Here is a 15000-nt window from a genome sequence, read left to right on the forward strand (position 1 = left end):
GGTCGTCGCAGCCCGGCTGAGGCTCGCTCTTGTCGAGGGGCGCGGCGCTGCGCCGGCGACTTTGCCCGCGCGAGGCACGCTTTGCGATGGCCCGAGGCGGGAAGCTGCGCCCCGTCCGAGTCAGACTCGGTCGTTGCGGCCCGCCCGGTCACGCGATGCGGCCAGGATGCGGAGTTTTGCCGGCGCTGGGGGGATCCGGAAGGACGAAGGGGCGACGGTGGCGGTCACAGCTCGTCGCCTCCGTGACCCAGACGGGACTGTGCGCACCCCGAGTCAGACTCGGTTCGGCGCGGCCCGCTGCGGCCGGCTGGCGAGGTGAGATGTGGGCCATTGCCGCGCTCCCGACGAACCGTTCCGGGGGGCTGGTGACGTCGCGCGTTCGGCGCTGATGCTGCGACCGGGAGGGAAGCTGCGCCCCGTCCGAGTCAGACTCGGTCGTTGCGGCCCCCCCGAGCCCGCACGCCTCACGCGGAGGGGTCATACGCCCCGGCGGCCACGATAGACGCCTCCCGCTTCGCGGTGGTCGGGAAGGCGTGTGCGGATATGTGCGGAGGTTGGGACTCGGGCTTGGTCTTTGAGAAATCGGTTTCGCGGTCGACCGGCGCGGCCGGCGGACGCCCACGTGGCGTGCCGCAAGTCGGATCGCGCGCTCGGCCTCCGTGGATGGCCTCTGGGTGAGGTTGAGCCGGGGCGTCTCGGTTTCGCTGCCGTACGGTTCGCGCTAGGCCTGCGCGGGCGGCGCGGGGCGCGCGCTCGCGCGGCGGCCTAGCGCTGGAGTGCGACCCGCAAGTGGGGAGGAACCGTCCACCCAACGCCGGCGGTAGCCGGGGCCGGTGGGGGCCCTACCAAGGCGGGTCATGGGCGCATGTCGGTCAGGTTATAAGAGTGTTTTTTTCGCTCCGGGCTAGAGCCGGGTGAGGTCGTCTCGAACCACGTGCCTGAAGGCCGCCTCGCGCCGGATTCGGCCCCGCTCATTCGTCGGAGTGACCGCCCGACGCGGGCATCGCTAGATTAGCCGTGGCCCCGATCCTTCCCCATCGACAGCCTTTCGCCCCCTTCGCTCCGGCCTCTGAGGCGGCCGGTACCCCTTTCTTGGATGAGACAGAACCCTTGACGGGCCGTTCGCAGATTTTTGCCCGGCCTGTGTTTAAGGAGGCGGCCGGTACCTCCCTCCTTGGATGACCAACAACCCTTGACGGGCCATTCGCAGATTTTTGCCCGGCCTGTGTTTAAGGAGGCGGCCGGTACCTCCCTCCTTGGATGACCTTCTACCCTTGACGGGCCATTCGCAGATTTTTGCCCGGCCTGTGTTTAAGGAGGCGGCCGGTACCTCCCTCCTTGGATGACCTTCTACCCTTGACGGGCCATTCGCAGATTTTTGCCCGGCCTGTGTTTAAGGAGGCGGCCGGTACCTCCCTCCTTGGATGACCCACTACCCTTGACGGGCCCATTCGCAGATTTTTGCCCGGCCTGTGTTTAGGGAGGCGACCGGTCCTCCGTAGCTTGATCGGATTTCCCTTCCGGCCTGTGTTTAAGGAGGCGGCCGGTCCTCCGTAGCTTGATCGGATTTCCCTTCCAGCCTGTGTTTAAGGAGGCGGCTGGTCCTCCCCGGTCGGTTGCCAAGCGACCGGGACCCGCAAGTGGGCAGGAACCGTCCACCCAACGCCGGCGAGCCGGGGCCGGTGGGGGCCCTACCAAGGCGGGTCTAACTTCAGGCGGTGCAAACGGGGGAGGGGGGTAAGGACGGCTGCCGGGAGCAGACAGCCGTCCCCGGGAGGGGGTAGTAGCTTCGCGGCGGCCGCCGGGAGCAGACGGCCGTCCGCGGATTCTGCCAATGCCTGTAGGACTTTGAATATTTCACAGCCGTGCTGTGGCACTTAGAAAATTTTTCAGAGATGTGGCACTTAGAAAGTTTTTCAGAGATGTGGCACTTAGAAAGTTTTTCAGAGATGTGGCACTTAGAAAGTTTTTCAGAGATGTGGCACTTTGAACATTTTTGAGAGATGTGGCACTTTGAAAATTTTTGAGAAATGTGGCACTTTGAAAATTTTTGAGAAATGTGGCACTTTGAAAATTTTTGAGAAATGTGGCACTTAGAAAATTTTCTCTCTCTCTCTGGAAGTGCCGTGCCTTCTTCAGTTCTGCTATCCGAGCAGGGGACGCTTGCTGGCGGCCGTTACCAGCGCTCGGACCAGGCCCAATTGATTTGCATGGAAAACAATTGCGTCCCCCATGCTCGTTCTGACTATATTTTGCGAAAGGGGGGTAAAGTGATGAGTACACTAAGTGGGGGGACCAACCCATGTACTCTAGAAAAAGTACATGGGTTGACAAAAGACCAGTTCGTACTGCACCCCTGGTACCCAAACCCCTGGTACCTTTAGGCACTTAGAAAAATTTCGCCCAAATTTGGAGGTCGCTCCAGGGGAAGAGGCCGAATTTTCGCCTATTACGGCCGACCGCGGGAACCAGCCGAGGCGGACGCTTTTCGGCGCAAGAGCCGTTGGCACTTAGAAAATATTCGCTAAACTTCAAAGGACCTCCAGGGGAAGAGGCCGAATTGTCACTTTTTCTGGCCGACATCGGGAACCAGCCGAGTCGGACTCTTTACGGCGGAGCAGCCGTTGGCACTTAGAAAATATTCGCCAAACTCGGCCGGACTTCCAGGGGAAGAGGCCGAATTGTCACTTGTTCTGCCCGACATCGGGAACCAGCCGAGTCGGACACTTTAAGGCGGAGCAGCCGTTGGCACTTAGAAAATATTCGCCAAACTTGAACGGACCTCCAGGGGAAGAGGCCGAATTTTCACCTGTTCTGGCCGACATCGGGAACCAGCCGAGTCGGACGCTTTTCGGCGCAAGAGCCGTTGGAACTTAGAAAATATTCGCTAAACTTCAAAGGACCTCCAGGGGAAGAGGCCGAATTGTCACTTGTTCTGGCCGACATCGGGAACCAGCCGAGTCGGACTCTTTACGGCGGAGCAGCCGTTGGCACTTAGAAAATATTCGCCAAACTCGGCCGGACTTCCAGGGGAAGAGGCCGAATTGTCACTTGTTCTGCCCGACATCGGGAACCAGCCGAGTCGGACACTTTAAGGCGGAGCAGCCGTTGGCACTTAGAAAATATTCGCCAAACTTGAACGGACCTCCAGGGGAAGAGGCCGAATTTTCACCTGTTCTGGCCGACATCGGGAACCAGCCGAGTCGGACGCTTTAAGGCGGAGCAGCCGTTGGCACTTAGAAAATATTCGTTAAACTTGAAAGGACCTCCAGGGGAAGAGGCCGAATTGTCACTTGTTCTGGCCGACATCGGGAACCAGCCGAGTCGGACGCTTTAAGGCGGAGCAGCCGTCGGCACTTAGAAAATATTCGTTAAACTTGAAAAGACCTCCAGGGGAAGAGGCCGAATTGTCACTTGTTCTGGCCGACATCGGGAACCAGACGAGTCGGGCCCTTTAAGGCTGAGCAGCCCTTGGCACTTAGGAAATATTTGCCTTAACTCGGCCGGACTTCCAGGGGAAGAGGCCGGATTTTCACTTGTTCTGGCCAACATCGGGAACCAGCCGAGTCGGACACTTAAAGGCTGAGCAGCCGTTGGCACTTAGGAAATATTTGCCTTAACTCGGCCGGACTTCCAGGGGAAGAGGCCGGATTTTCACTTGTTCTGGCCGACATCGGGAACCAGCCGAGTCGGACACTTTAAGGCTGAGCAGCCGTTGGCACTTAGGAAATATTTGCCTTAACTCGGCCGGACTTCCAGGGGAAGAGGCCGATTTTTCACTTGTTCTGGCCGACCGGGGGAACCAGCCGAGTCGGACACTTTACGGCGGAGCAGCCGTTGGCACTTAGGAAATATTCGCCAAAATGTTCCGGACCTCCAGGGGAAGAGGCCAAATTTTCACTTGTTCTGGCCGACCGGGTGAACCGGCCGAGGCGGACACTTTACGGCGGAGCAGCCGTTGGCACTTAGGAAATATTCGCCAAAATGTTCCGGACCTCCAGGGGAAGAGGCCAAATTTTCACTTGTTCTGGCCGACCGGGTGAACCGGCCGAGGCGGACACTTTACGGCGGAGCAGCCGTTGGCACTTAGGAAATATTCGCCAAAATGTTCCGGACCTCCAGGGGAAGAGGCCGAATTTTCACTTGTTCTGGCCGACCGGGGGAACCAGCCGAGGCGGACACTTTACGGCGGAGCAGCCGTTGGCACTTAGGAAATATTCGCCAAAATGTTCCGGACCTCCAGGGGAAGAGGCCGAATTTTCGCTCGTTCGGGCCGACCGGGAGAACCAGCCGAGGCGGACACTTTACGGCGGTTGAGCCGTTGGCACTTAGAAATTATTCAGACTTCCATCAAACACACATCGGCCTTTTGCCGTCACTGCCCGGGATGGGCACCGTGGTAGCTCGGACAGTTCGCGTGACAGCTTCCGCTGGCACTTAGACAATTTTTAAAATGAAAATAAACAGTTCTGCACATACGTGCCGACTATATTTTGCGAAATGGGGGTAAAGTGATGAGTACACTAAGTGGGGGGACCAAGTACATAAAGCCCACCCCTGGTACCTCAGAGAGGCCGAATTGACACATTTTGTGTCCGACCGCGGGAACCAGCCGAGGCGGACGCTTTTCGGCGCAAGAGCCGTTGGCACTTAGAAAATATTCGTTAATCTTGAACGGACCTCCAGGGGAAGAGGCCGAATTTTCACTTGTTCTGGCCGACATCGGGAACCAGCCGAGGCGGACGCTTTTCGGCGCAAGAGCCGTTGGCACTTAGAAAATATTCGTTAATCGTGAACGGACCTCCAGGGGAAGAGGCCGAATTTTCACTTGTTCTGGCCGACATCGGGAACCAGCCGAGGCGGACGCTTTTCGGCGCAAGAGCCGTTGGCACTTAGAAAATATTCGTTAATCTTGAACGGACCTCCAGGGGAAGAGGCCGAATTTTCACTTGTTCTGGCCGACATCGGGAACCAGCCGAAGCGGACGCTTTACGGCGGAGCAGCCGTTGGCACTTAGAAAATATTCGTTAATCTTGAACGGACCTCCAGGGGAAGAGGCCGAATTTTCACTTGTTCTGGCCGACATCGGGAACCAGCCGAGTCGGACGCTTTTCGGCGCAAGAGCCGTTGGCACTTAGAAAATATTCGTTAATCTTGAACGGACCTCCAGGGGAAGAGGCCGAATTTTCACTTGTTCTGGCCGACATCGGGAACCAGCCGAGTCGGACTCTTTACGGCGGAACAGCCGTTGGCACTTAGGAAATATTCGCCGAACTCGGCCGGACTTCCAGGGGAAGAGGCCGAATTTTCACTTGTTCTGGCCGACATCGGGAACCAGCCGAGGCGGACGCTTTTCGGCGCAAGAGCCGTTGGCACTTAGAAAATATTCGTTAATCTTGAACGGACCTCCAGGGGAAGAGGCCGAATTTTCGCTCGTTCGGGCCGACCGGAGGAACCAGCCGGGTCGGACACGTTACGGCGCAACAGCCGTTGGCACTTTGAAAATATTCGCCAAAATGTTCCGGACCTCCAGGGGAAGAGGCCGTATTTTCGCTCGTTCGGGCCGACCGGAGGAACCGGCCGGGTCGGACACGTTACGGCGCAACAGCCGTTAGCACTTAGAAATTATTCGTTAAACTTGAACGGACCTCCAGGGTTAAGAGGCCGAATTTTCGCTCGTTCGGGCCGACCGGAGGAACCAGCCGGGTCGGACACTTTACGGCCCAACAGCCGTTGGCACTTTGAAAATATTCGCCAAAGTCGTCCGGACCTCCAGGGGAAGAGGCCGAATTTTCGCTCGTTCGGGCCGACCGGAGGAACCAGCCGGGTCGGACACTTTACGGCGGAACGGCCGTTGGCACTTTGAAAATATTCGCCAAAATGTTCCGGACCTCCAGGGGAAGAGGCCGAATTTTCGCTCGTTCGGGCCGACCGGAGGAACCGGCCGGGTCGGACACGTTACGGCGCAACAGCCGTTGGCACTTTGAAAATATTCGCCAAAATGTTCCGGACCTCCAGGGGAAGAGGCCGAATTTTCGCTCGTTCGGGCCGACCGGAGGAACCAGCCGGGTCGGACACTTTACGGCCCAACAGCCGTTGGCACTTTGAAAATATTCGCCAAAGTCGTCCGGACCTCCAGGGGAAGAGGCCGAATTTTCGCTCGTTCAGGCCGACCGGAGGAACCAGCCGGGTCGGACACGTTACGGCGCAACAGCCGTTCGCACTTAGAAAATATTCGCCAAAGTCGTCCGGACCTCCAGGGGAAGAGGCCGAATTTTCGCTCGTTCGGGCCGACCGGAGGAACCAGCCGGGTCGGACACGTTACGGCGGAACAGCCGTTGGCACTTTGAAAATATTCGCCAAAATGTTCCGGACCTCCAGGGGAAGAGGCCGAATTTTCGCTCGTTCGGGCCGACCGGGAGAACCAGCCGAGGCGGACACTTTACGGCGGTTGAGCCGTTGGCACTTAGAAATTATTCAGACTTCCATCAAACACACATCGGCCTTTTGCCGTCACTGCCCGGGATGGGCACCGTGGTAGCTCGGACAGTTCGTGTGACAGCTTCCGCTGGCACTTAGAAAATTTTTAAAATGAAAATAAACAGTTCTGCACATACGTGCCGACTATATTTTGCGAAAGGGGGGTAAAGTGATGAGTACACTAACTGGGGGGACCAAGTACATAAAGCCTACCCCTGGTACCTCAGAGAGGCCGAATTTTCGAATTCTGAGGCCGAGCTGGGGAACCAGACGAGGCGGACACTTTTCCGAGCGAGAGCCGATGGCACTTAGAAAATTTTCGGCTAAGTCGGCAGGACTTCCAGAGCGAGAGGCCGAATATTCGTCATCTGTGGCCGACCGGGGAACCAGCGAAGGCGGATAGGCGGTCACGGAGGTCCCGCCGGCTGGTCCGCGGGCCAATTTGGGTCCCGTAATTTAGCGGTCGCGGTCCGGAATCCACGCCGAGCGGGGAACCAGCGGAGGCGGATAGGCGGTCACGGAGGTCCCGCCGGCTGGTCCGCGGGCCAATTGGGGTCCCGTAAGTTAGCGGTCGCGGCCCGGAATTCGCGCCGGCCGGGGAACCAGCGCAGGCGGATAGGCGGTCACGGAGGTCCCGCCGGCTGGTCCGCGGGCCAATCGGGGTCCCGTAAGTTAGCGGTCGCGGCCCGGAATTCGCGCCGGCCGGGGAACCAGCGCAGGCGGATAGGCGGTCACGGAGGTCCCGCCGGCTGGTCCGCGGGCCAATCGGGGTCCCGTAAGTTAGCGGTCGCGGCCCGGAATTCGCGCCGGCCGGGGAACCAGCGCAGGCGGATAGGCGGTCACGGAGGTCCCGCCGGCTGGTCCGCGGGCCAATCGGGGTCCCGTAAGTTAGCGGTCGCGGCCCGGAATTCGCGCCGGCCGGGGAACCAGCGCAGGCGGATAGGCGGTCACGGAGGTCCCGCCGGCTGGTCCGCGGGCCAATCGGGGTCCCGTAAGTTAGCGGTCGCGGCCCGGAATTCGCGCCGGCCGGGGAACCAGCGCAGGCGGATAGGCGGTCACGGAGGTCCCGCCGGCTGGTCCGCGGGCCAATCGGGGTCCCGTAAGTTAGCGGTCGCGGCCCGGAATTCGCGCCGGCCGGGGAACCAGCGCAGGCGGATAGGCGGTCACGGAGGTCCCGCCGGCTGGTCCGCGGGCCAATCGGGGTCCCGTAAGTTAGCGGTCGCGGCCCGGAATCCGCGCCGGCCCGCAGCCACCGCCAGGCGGATAGGCTGTCACGGAGGTCCCGCCGGCCGGTCCGCGGGGGGAACTGCGCCCTCTGGCGGACACGCCATTGTAAATGAATGGGGTTTGGCACTTAGTGCATTTTTCGCCGAAGCCGACGAGCGCTCCGGGCGAGGAGGCCGGATTCTCGCCATCCGTGGCCGGCCGGGGAACCGGCCAAGGCGGATAGGCGGTCACGGGGGTCCCGCCGGCTGGTCCGCGGGCCAATTGGGGTCCCGTAAGTTAGCGGTCGCGGCCCGGAATCCGCGCCGGCCAGCAGCCACCGGGAGGCGGATAGGCTGTCACGGAGGTCCCGCCGGCTGGTCCGCGGGCCATTTAGGGTCCCGCGAGTGAGCGGTCGCGGTCCGGAATCCAGGCCGGCCAGGAGGCACCGCCAGGCGGATAGGCGGTCACGGAGGTCCCGCCAGCTGGTCCGCGGGCCATTTATGGTCCCGTAAGTTAGCGGTCGCGGCCCGGAATGCACGCCGGCCAGGAGGCACCGCCAGGCGGGTAGGCTGTCACGGAGGTCCCGCCGGCCGGTCCGCGGGCCAATTACCTCCAGCCGAGCGGATATGAACTTTATTAGCACCTTCTACGAGATGGCGGAGCCTTATTCGACAACCAGCACCTCGGCTTAGCATTTTCCACGGCCCGCTGATCTTCCAGAAGACGTCCAGCCGGTTTCCTCCTCACATTTTAAGCCGGCCGAGGCTTCCGGCACCCCGGCTAAGCTTTCTCCACGGCCCGCTGAGCTTCCAGGGGACCTCCGGCCGGTTCTCCCGGTGCCTCGCGCCTCGCTTTGTGAGCCGGCCGAGGCTTCCAGCACCTCGGCTGAGCGTTTCCCACGGCCCGCTGAGCTTCCAGGGGACCTCCAGCCGGTTCTCCCGGTGCCTCGCGCCTCGCTTTGTGAGCCGGCCGAGGCTTCCAGCACCTCGGCTGAGCGTTTCCCACGGCCCGCTGAGCTTCCAGGGTACCTCCAGCCGGTTCTCCCGGTGCCTCGCGCCTCGCTTTGAGAGCCGGCCGAGGCTTCCAGCACCTCGGCTGAGCGTTTTCGGCGGCCCGTTGCTCTCCCGGAGGTCGCAACGGGGAGTTACCTCCCTCTCGCGGACACGGCGAGTAAATACACCGCCTCTCGCACTTGGCGCACACTCACTCGCATTGCTACGCCTCCCGTGGCACTTTAAGCGGCCGAACGGCGGGAGTAACTACGACTCTCTTAAGGTAGGCTCACTTGACTATTTATTCATGTATTTATTTATTTTTGACGGTTCGCGGAGGCGATGACGCTCCGCGCGGGTAAACGGCGGGAGTAACTGTGACTCTCTTAAGGTAGGCTCACTTGACATCTATTTATTTATGTATTTATTTATTTTTGACGGTTCGCGGAGGCGATGACGCTCCGCGCGGGTAAACGGCGGGAGTAACTGTGACTCTCTTAAGGTAGGCTCACTTGACATCTATTTATTTATGTATTTATTTATTTTTGACGGTTCGCGGAGGCGATGACGCTCCGCGCGGGTAAACGGCGGGAGTAACTGTGACTCTCTTAAGGTAGGCTCACTTGACATCTATTTATTTATGTATTTATTTATTTTTGACGGTTCGCGGAGGCGATGACGCTCCGCGCGGGTAAACGGCGGGAGTAACTGTGACTCTCTTAAGGTAGGCTCACTTGACATCTATTTATTTATGTATTTATTTATTTTTGACGGTTCGCGGAGGCGATGACGCTCCGCGCGGGTAAACGGCGGGAGTAACTGTGACTCTCTTAAGGTAGGCTCACTTGACATCTATTTATTTATGTATTTATTTATTTTTGACGGTTCGCGGAGGCGATGACGCTCCGCGCGGGTAAACGGCGGGAGTAACTGTGACTCTCTTAAGGTAGGCTCACTTGACATCTATTTATTTATATGTATTTATTTATTTTTGACGGTTCGCGGAGGCGATGACGCTCCGCGCGGGTAAACGGCGGGAGTAACTGTGACTCTCTTAAGGTAGGCTCACTTGACATCTATTTATTTATGTATTTATTTATTTTTGACGGTTCGCGGAGGCGATGACGCTCCGCGCGGGTAAACGGCGGGAGTAACTGTGACTCTCTTAAGGTAGGCTCACTTGACATTTATTTATTTATGAATTTATTTATTTTTGACGGTTCGCGGAGGCGATGACGCTCCGCGCGGGTAAACGGCGGGAGTAACTGTGACTCTCTTAAGGTAGCCTGACTCGACGTCTTTTTCAACGGTGGCTGGAGGACCCGGGCGGTTCTCGGGGGTGCGTCGCTCCTCACTTTTGACGCCCGAGGAGGCTCCCGGCACCTCGGCTACGCGTTTTCGGCGGCCCGCTGAGCTTCCAGAAGACCTCCAGCCGGTTCTCCCGGTGCTTTCCTCCTCACGTTTTAAGCCGGCCGAGGCTCCCGGCACCCCGGCCAAGCGTTTCCCACGGCCCGCTGAGCTTCCAGGGGACCTCCGGCCGGTTCTCCGCGCGCTTTCCTCCTCACTTTTAAGCCGGCCGAGGCTTCCGGCACCCCGGCCAAGCGTTTCCCACGTCCCGCTGAGCTTCCAGGGGACCTCCGGCCGGTTCTCCGCGCGCTTTCCTCCTCACATTTTAAGCCGGCCGAGGCTCCAGGCACCCCGGCTAAGCTTTCTCCACGGCCCGCTGAGCTTCCAGGGGACCTCCGGCCGGTTCTCCGCGCGCTTTCCTCCTCACTTTTAAGCCGGCCGAGGCTTCCGGCACCCCGGCCAAGCCTTTCCCACGGCCCGCTGAGCTTCCAGGGGACATCCAGCCGGTTCTCCGCGCGCCCCCCTCCTAACTCGACGCCCGAGGAGGCTCCAGGCACCCCGGCCGAGCCTTTTCGGCGGCCCGCTGATCTCCCGGAGGTCGCAACGGGGAATTGCCTCCCTCTCGCGGACACGGCGCGTAAATGCACCGCCTCTCGCACTTTGCGCACACTCACTCGCATCGCTACGCCTCCCGTGGCACTTTAAGCGACCGGGACCACCGCGAGCGCGGGCGATGACTAAGAGGCTCCCCGGCCGGCCTCGCGGAGCTCCGACGCTCCCCCGCGGGACTTCCGGCGGCCGGCCGGAGCCTCGGCACGGCTGCCGCACTCCCTAATAACACCCCGCGGACCCCCGCGAGCCGAACGCTCGCTGCCGCGGGCGACCCGTGCCAAGGCGGACGCGTGACGGCGCGGGAGCCCTCGGCACTATATCACGGTCACGTATGTAGTCAAATCGTGTAAAATCACCGTTAGTTTATTCATAATATAGGTAATAATTAAATAAATATTAACATCGCGTATATCATTAATAAACACATGTATGTATTTATTTAATAATTAAATAAATATTAACATCGCGTATAATCATGCGCAATACTTCGTGGCCGACCGGGGAACCGGCGAAGGCGGACGCATCGCGGCGCGAGAGCCGTTGGCACTTTGGAAAAATAAATAAATAAATAAATAAATAAATAATAATTCGCCGACCGGGCTCCGGGGGGAGAGGCCGATTTTTGGCCGTTCGTGGCCGACCGGGGAACCGGCGAAGGCGGACGCATCGCGGCGCGAGAGCCGTTGGCACTTTGGAAAAATAAATAAATAAATAAATAAATAATTCGCCGACCGGGCTCCGGGGCAAGAGGCCGAATTTTCGCTCGTTCGGGCCGACCGGGGAACCGGCGAAGGCGGACGCAGCGCGGCGCGAGAGCCGTTGGCACTTTGAAAAAAAAAAAAAAAAAAAAATTCGCCCACCGGGCTCCGGGGGAAGAGGCCGGCTTTTCGCCGTTCGCGGCCGACCGGGGAACCGGCGAAAGCGGACGCGCTCTCTAACGAGCCCCGCCGGCCGGAGGAAGTGCGCCCTCTGGCGGACACGCCGTTGTAAATGAATGGGGTTTGGCACTTAGTGCATTTTTCGCCCAAGTCGAAGCGCGCTCCGGGCGAGGAGGCCGGATTCTCGCCACCCGTGGCCGGCCGGGGAACCGGCCAAGGCGGACGCGCTCTCTAACGAGCCCCGCCGGCCGGAGGAAGTGCGCCCTCTGGCGGACACGCCGTTGTAAATGAATGGGGTTTGGCACTTGGTGCATTTTTCGCCCAAGTCGAAGCGCGCTCCGGGCGAGGAGGCCGGATTCTCGCCACCCGTGGCCGGCCGGGGAACCGGCGAAGGCGGATAGGCTTTCACGGAGGATCCGCCGGCTGGTCCGCGGGCCGATTAGGGTCCCGCGAGTGAGCGGTGGCGGTCCGGAATCCAGGCCGGCCAGGAGGCACCGCCAGGCGGATAGGCTTTCACGGAGGAGCCGCCGGCTGGTCCGCGGGCCGTTTAGGGTCCCGCGAGTGAGCGGTGGCGGTCCGGAATCCAGGCCGGCCAGGAGGCACCGCCAGGCGGATAGGCTTTCACGGAGGACCCGCCGGCTGGTCCGCGGGCCGTTTAGGGTCCCGCGAGTGAGCGGTCGCGGTCCGGAATCCAGGCCGGCCAGGAGGCACCGCCAGGCGGATAGGCTTTCACGGAGGACCCGCCGGCTGGTCCGCGGGCCGTTTAGGCTCCCGTAAGTTAGCGGTCGCGGTCCGGAATACAGGCCGTCCAGGAGGCACTGCCAGGCGGATACACTCTCTAACGAGCCCCGCCGGCTGGTCCGCCGGGGGAAGTGCGCCCTCTGGCGGACACGCCGTTGTAAATGAATGGGGTTTGGCACTTAGTGCATTTTTCGACCAGCGGCAACGCAGGCTGACGGGCGGCCGCTTCCACGGGCCGGTACTACTCTACGGAGGCGCTAGCCGCCTCCGGTGGGGGCCGTGTGATCTCGCTGGATGCCCGAGGACCTTCCGCGAGGCCCGGCCGCAGCTTTTACGCGCGCCCGGTCCTATTACCTGGTGGAAGCTGGAGGCCGGGGCTCCGCAGCTCGCCGCCCGGGGACCTTCCGCGAGGCCCGGCCGCAGCTTTTACGCACCACCGCTGCTATTCTCTGGCTCCGGCTTCGTCCCGGAGGGTGCTTGGGGAACGGCGGCGCACACCGCGAACGGCCGGTGGCGGTCGGCTGGTGGCGGTCGGCTGGTGGCTGTCGGCTGGTGGCGGTCGGGGGTGGCGCTTGGGGATGGCGCTTGGGGATGGTGGCTGTCGGCTGGTGGCGGTCGGCTGGTGGCGGTCGGCTGGTGGCGGTCGGCTGGTGGCGGTCGGGGGTGGCGCTTGGGGATGGCGCTTGGGGATGGTGGCTGTCGGCTGGTGGCGGTCGGCTGGTGGCGGTCGGGGGGTGGCGGTCGGGGATGGCGCTTGGGGATGGTGGCTGTCGCCTTGTGGCGGTCGGCTGGTGGCGGTCGCCTTGTGGCGGTCGCCTTGTGGCGGTCGGGGATGGCGCTTGGGGATGGTGGCTGTCGCCTTGTGGCGGTCGGCTGGTGGCGGTCGCCTTGTGGCGGTCGCCTTGTGGCGGTCGGGGATGGCGCTTGGGGATGGTGGCTGTCGCCTTGTGGCGGTCGGCTGGTGGCGGTCGGCTGGTGGCGGTCGGGGGGTGGCGGTCGGGGATGGCGCTTGGGGATGGTGGCTGTCGCCTTGTGGCGGTCGGGGGGTGGCGGTCGGGGATGGCGCTTGGGGATGGTGGCTGTCGCCTTGTGGCGGTCGGCTGGTGGCGGTCGGCTGGTGGCGGTCGGCTGGTGGCGGTCGGGGGGTGGCGGTCGGGGGTGGCGCTTGGGGATGGTGGCTGTCGCCTTGTGGCGGTCGGCTGGTGGCGGTCGCCTTGTGGCGGTCGGGGGGCGGCGGTCGGGGGTGGCGCTTGGGGATGGTGGCTGTCGGCTGGTGGCGGTCGGCTGGTGGCGGTCGGCTGGTGGCGGTCGGCTGGTGGCGGTCGGGGGTGGCGCTTGGGGATGGCGCTTGGGGATGGTGGCTGTCGCCTTGTGGCGGTCGGCTGGTGGCGGTCGCCTTGTGGCGGTCGGGGATGGCGCTTGGGGATGGTGGCTGTCGCCTTGTGGCGGTCGCCTTGTGGCGGTCGCCTTGTGGCGGTCGGGGATGGCGCTTGGGGATGGTGGCTGTCGCCTTGTGGCGGTCGGCGGTGGTGGTTTGGGACCGGCGTCCGGCGCAAAGTGCGTGTTGCGCGGGCCGGAGAAAATTTAGGCCAGGGGCCCGCCGCTGGAGAAATTTTTAGGTACCAGGGGTGGATTTTTTTTGTCACCGCAGGAGGGGGACGTTGCCTCCGTCCGTGTCCGACGGAAAGTGCGTGTTGCGCGGGCCGGAGAAAGTTTAGGCCAGGGGCCCGCCGCTGGAGAAATTTTTAGGTACCAGGGGTGGATTTTTTTTGTCACCGCAGGAGGGGGACGTTGCCTCCGTCGGTGTCCGGCGGAAAGTGCGTGTTGCGCGGCCCGGAGAAAGTTTAGGCCCGGGGCCCGCCGCTGGAGGAATTTTTAGGTACCAGGAGCGGATGTACTTACTTCCACAGCGCCCGCGCGCTCCCGGCCGGTGTCCGAGGATGCTGCCTCATCCCCGGACGCGCCTCTTACGCACGCCCGCTGTCATCCTCCGGAGACTGAGTTCCACTTAGTGGAGGCTACGTTCCACTTGGGGGAGGCTGCCTACTCCCGGCTGACGCCCGAGGATGCTGCCTCATCCCCGGACGCGCCTCTTACGCACGCCCGGTGTCATCCTCCGATCACTAAGTTCCACTTGGAGGTTCACAAGACGGGCGCGGACGCACACCCACGCCCGGCCAGAGTGACCGAGAGGCGGACATACGTTATCTTACGCACGCCCGCTGACATCCTCCGACGACTAAGTTCCGCTTGCGGGAGGCTGCCTCCTCCCGCCCGCCGCCCGGGGATGCTGCCTCATCCCCGGACGAGCCTCTTACGCACGCCCGCTGTCATCATCCAACAACTAAGTTCCGCTTGCGGGAGGCTGCCTCCTCCCGCCCGCCGCCCGGGGATGCTGCCTCATCCCCGGACGAGACTCTTACGCACGCCCGCTGTCATCCTCCAACAACTAAGTTCCACTTGCGGGAGGCTGCCTCCTCCCGCCCGCCGCCCGGGGATGCTGCCTCATCCCCGGACGAGCCTCTTACGCACGCCCGCTGTCATCCTCCAACAACTAAGTTCCACTTGCGGGAGGCTGCCTCCTCCCGCCCGCCGCCCGGGGATGCTGCCTCATCCCCGGGCGAGCCTATTACGCACGCCCGCTGTCATCCTCCAACAACTAAGTTCCACTTGCGGGAGGCTGCCTCCTCCCGCCCGCCGCCCGGGGATGAGGCAGCATCCCCGGGCGAGCCTCTTACGCACGC

Source organism: Syngnathus scovelli, unplaced genomic scaffold (genome assembly GCF_024217435.2).
Source record: "Syngnathus scovelli strain Florida unplaced genomic scaffold, RoL_Ssco_1.2 HiC_scaffold_80, whole genome shotgun sequence".
In the NCBI taxonomy this organism is placed as follows: domain Eukaryota; kingdom Metazoa; phylum Chordata; class Actinopteri; order Syngnathiformes; family Syngnathidae; genus Syngnathus; species Syngnathus scovelli.